A 4,953-nucleotide genomic window follows, 5' to 3' on the forward strand; every position below is an offset into this window, starting at 1 on the left:
TCTATGTAACTCCTATGATTTAGGGAGTTTTGTTTTACAATTAGGATACTGTATATATATGTATAGTATCCTAAATAAATCGATATTTGGAAACTTCAGCAGTAACTGAATAGGTGCTTCCATGTTTTAAAACTAATGTATAGTATACAAATAAACAATGTATATCCAAATCTCAGATGAGTAACCAGCAATTTACCCTTTCAGTGACATGGCTGTTTTTTTTTTGTTTTTGTTTTTTTTTTTCTCTCTTCTACTAACTCTCTTTCTATATATATATATATATATATATATATATATATATATATATATATATATATATGTGTGTGTGTGTATGTACACACATTTGATACGCTTTGCTGACATTCTATGTACCTCCTATGATTTATGGATTTATTTGTTTTACAGTTTCACTTTGATGGTTTGCACATTGAACACAAGCCATTATCTTTCAGTAGTCTACAAATAACCAAGCAGAAGTTCCCTACAATTTTTACATTGTATCCATATGCCTCATGTAAATCACCTATTTATTCCTCTATCCAAAAATTGGGAGTTCCAAGGCTTTCAGTAGTCATTGTCGCATACTTCTCCAAAATATCCCTTTTATACCATGGTGACTGCCTACAGGGAATGATTCTGCAATAACTGATAATAAACAATAACTTCTGATCAGATGTTCCCCAGGTGTGTTGGACTTTGTACAGAAGATAGATCATTGCCTTGTGTATGATCACTCCTCACAAAACTTTCTATCACTAGCGATCACATTATACTACAATTTATTTTTTGCGATGTTTAATAAAATTAGATTTATTTAAATGCAAGGATTAAAAGCAAACATAATATTTGTTACACTATGTGCAATCCCTGATCCAGCCCAGAAATCTGCAGGATCCAAGGCAGATGGGGGGAAACGTAATTTCTGCCTTCTACTTACAATGGATTTGTTGCATGATCAATCTGAAACAAAGTTACTAAATAATAACAGCAATCAAATAATGTGTTATAATCATCTCACAACGTTTTATAGTTGTATTCAGAAACTGCAAGAATAATACCAATCATATGCTACTACTTCTCTCATTATACATGATTTATAAAAAGTTTCATCGGACCCCAGCATACAATGCAGATTATGGAGATGTAGATTTCATATGTCAGGATCTTCCCTGGATGTGTGCAATGAGACAAGACTGAACATGGGAATTACATGCAATTAAATAATTTCCCTTCCTCCTTTCTCCTTTCAGAATTGTTCATCAATCTGTTATATATTTATTTATTTATTAATTTTCAAATCTGTAATCTATACCTTATCAATATATATCAATACACCTATATATTTATCTTTTATCAATATTCTAACCATCATCTACCTATCTGTCTATAATCATTGATTTATTAATTTGTATCAATCTGTTTTTATTTATCTGTCTATCATCAATCTATAATTTATGGATACACCTATGTATTTATCTATTATCAATATTCTATCTATTGTCCATCACCCACCTATCTGTTTATAATCATTGATTTATTAATTTGTATCAATCTGTTTTTATTTATTCATCTGTCTATTATCAAATCTAATATTTATCAGTCTATCTATTGATCTATCGATCCCCCAATCAATTATCTACCTTTAATAATACTATCTATCTATTAGCCTATTGTTTTGTATTAATGTGTTATTTATTTTTTTGTATCTGTCTACTATCTATGACCTACCTTTTCATCTACCATTTTTCTATCGGTTGGTTAGCCGACTATTATCTTCATCGATCTATGAATCTGCAAATGTTGTTCAGCTATCCACAGCATCAAGCTGAAATAAAATCAGTATTTCATATAGGATGAGGAATGGGTGACAGGTAGGTAGTAGTTTCTACACAGCCTTGTTCTATTGCTCTGTAGCTGGGGATTTCTAGTATACCACCTGTGGTCAACACATTTTTGGTTCTTTTTGTGGTTGCCTTGTGTTCACAGAAAAAGGAAAATGGAGCCCCCTAAAACCCAAGAAATGCAAATTCCCTGGCTATCATGCTATTCTAATGTGAGATCAGAAAAGACAGTCCTTGCATTTCTTTCAGCAAGGGTTTTCATTTTATGTAATTTTTCACATTTGTATATTTTTGCTTTTCCATATTTATGTATATTGTATGAAATTTAGACATTTGTAGATTGACCACCAGAGGGAGCTGTGTTTTTGGCTCATCATCATCATGCTGTAAACTTATAATAAGAAATAAGTAGGTGACCAATGTTGGCTTCTTTGAACAGAAAAGTTTCTGGCTGTTACAGTGATCCAGAGGCTTCAATATTTCCCAAGTCAGTGTGGAGGTCAGAGAATTGACCTTCCTCTATCTACTATCTGAGCTCTGTACACACCTCACTCTAATGACTGTCATTCTATTAGCAGCACATGATAATTGTCTGTGCATCCTCATCAATCAACAAGTGGAGGGACAAGGTGTCTGCATGGCAGGGGAAAAGCTTTAATTATCTGTCCTGCGGAATCTGCTGCAAATTGTCACTGAGAAAACATAATTCAACCCTTTCCCTGCCAAGGGGACACCTAGCTGTGATCTGTATACTGAATGTTGATATTAAAGTGTTATGTTTGCCTATGTTTAGTTGTTTTGTGGTTTGAGTTCTGCTTTAAGCAGATTATTCTATGACTCCAGGTAGTACTTTATCTCTGGCCTGTGCTCCACCATTATCTGATTTCTAATACCAAGCAATGTAATAAATATTTAGCAGGTATCTGACACCTCCGGCCTACACTGACATCATGTAACAGGGACAAGCTCAGCCAGGCAATGATTAATACAAAGTACACTACAAATTTACAGTAACAGCCAGAAATCAAATAACTCTGCAGAATTCCAGGCAATTCTCCAGTCAAAACTGAAAAATAAATCCTGGGATAATAAGATGATGGGCTGATATGGGGCTCAAAGAGGACACAATCATGTAAACCCTGGTGCCTGTGCAATCCCTGTATGTGTTCACAAATGTCTGACACAGAGCATGTTACCTTGTGCAAGGTACAAAGTCACAACATTGCAGTATATTCTGCAGAGAACAGGAGACTGGAGAAACACTTCCACCTACCTGCAGCAGACTGATGACATCAATGGGGATTTACTAAAGGAGTTGAACATGTTGTAAACAGCATATTTCTGGGTCTATTTTTGTTCAGTGTGTGATTGGCTAATTAAAGTGAACATTCACCAAATTTATTGTGTTAACTTTTTTTTTACCTCTTTAGCAAATCAGCCTCATTGTTTCAACCTAGGCAAAGTCTGGCCTGGAGCTCATGGCACATGGTTGTTGTGCATTGGTAAGGTGGGATACTGGTTTTACCTATTGCAATTCTTGGATGGACAAAAGTTTTGGGAGAGCCGATCTCCATTGTCCTACACACCCAAAAGCCTCCAGAACAAGTTGAAGGTAAACTTTTAATTTTGTTAAAGTTCAAGTGATAGTTCAACTATGGAAGTAAAATTAAATTAAGGTTGAACTTCATCATGAAATGCAACCTCTCTGTGATTCTGACAAATTTTCAACTTTGGGGAGACCCTATAGCCCTTTTTTCTTCTAATGGATGGGTGCCAGAAAGTGTTCCTGAGATGCTCAGGTTGACCTATATTTACCTTCATTGCACGATTTTGTGCGGCTCCCCATGGCTATCACCTCGTCAACCACTGGAGCACTACCGCTCCAGGTTTAAAAAGTACCATCATTGGAGTACTAGCAATCATTGGAGCCCTCATTCTGACGCAGGGCAACGTCTTCAAGCGTCAACGTTTCCTGGCGTGAGGAAGCGCTAATCGCATTACAACTACCAGTGGGAATAAGCCCTAAAAACTTGTCCCAGTCCCATATGGTGCGCTGAGAATCAACTAACATGTGAATGAGATCCAAAAGGCAGAAAATTGGTGCTTACCAATTTCAATTAAAAAAATGTATAAATACATTTTATTTAGCACTCCATGGGAAGACTATGCAAAAGGCTTGTACTATTCAAACCTAAAAATCTATTATATATTCCAAGCGTACTTAACAGAATATCAATAGTAACTGTGTGCTATAGCCTGGAGGGACAGAGCTCCTTAATAATCAGACACCATTTCACTTGCTGCCCCATCAGCTCTTATAGAATTACCCCAGACGGGTTATTTAGGGCAGATCATGTCCATTTAGGGTGAAACGAAAGTGTTTAGATGCAGAGGAAATGCTGGCTTTGTGCTGTCTGGTGCGCACAGTGAGGCGCAAGGTGGGCGCAGTATTGTACAATCAGCCGCATTGTTCTGTGCACTCTGTATACGGGGGGTGCATGGAGCTGGTACCTGTGTGCTGTGCTGGTAATGCACCATAAAGAGCTTCTATTCATGGAGGTCAGTGTGTGCCCCCCTCCCGGGGAAAGGAGTGCAGCCCTGGGTGCCAGCGCAAGCTGCAGAGCTGGGACATCCATGGGAATCCGGCCACTTGTGTCCCCCCTCCCCTCCTCCGCCTGCAAAACAGCCAGCCAGGGAACAAATGAGGTGCCATCGATCTGCCGCACACCCCTGACAAATGACAACATGTCCCACCATCATCATCCAGACCGCTTCATAATTCTATCTATGGATGGGAACATTCTGCAGACACAATTATGGCATGATTCACTCAACATTCACTTGTGTCAGCGGGGGTGCTAAGGCGGAGATATCTACTAACGAACTAATTATGTTCTTATATGTCACAATTAAATCTGTGTCTGGGGGACCTGATGGAAGGTGGGAGAGGGTCATTTGTAAAACATATTCTCATTTATTAGGAGCAAACTAATTGTACATCTCATTATATATCTGTGTGTAACAGGTGCAAAGATTGCTCTATCCATGGATCTATATGTCTATTATAACTATGTATTATATCTATGTATATATCTGTCATATGTCTATTATA

Source organism: Pyxicephalus adspersus, chromosome 5, assembly GCF_032062135.1.
Source record: "Pyxicephalus adspersus chromosome 5, UCB_Pads_2.0, whole genome shotgun sequence".
Classification (NCBI taxonomy): domain Eukaryota; kingdom Metazoa; phylum Chordata; class Amphibia; order Anura; family Pyxicephalidae; genus Pyxicephalus; species Pyxicephalus adspersus.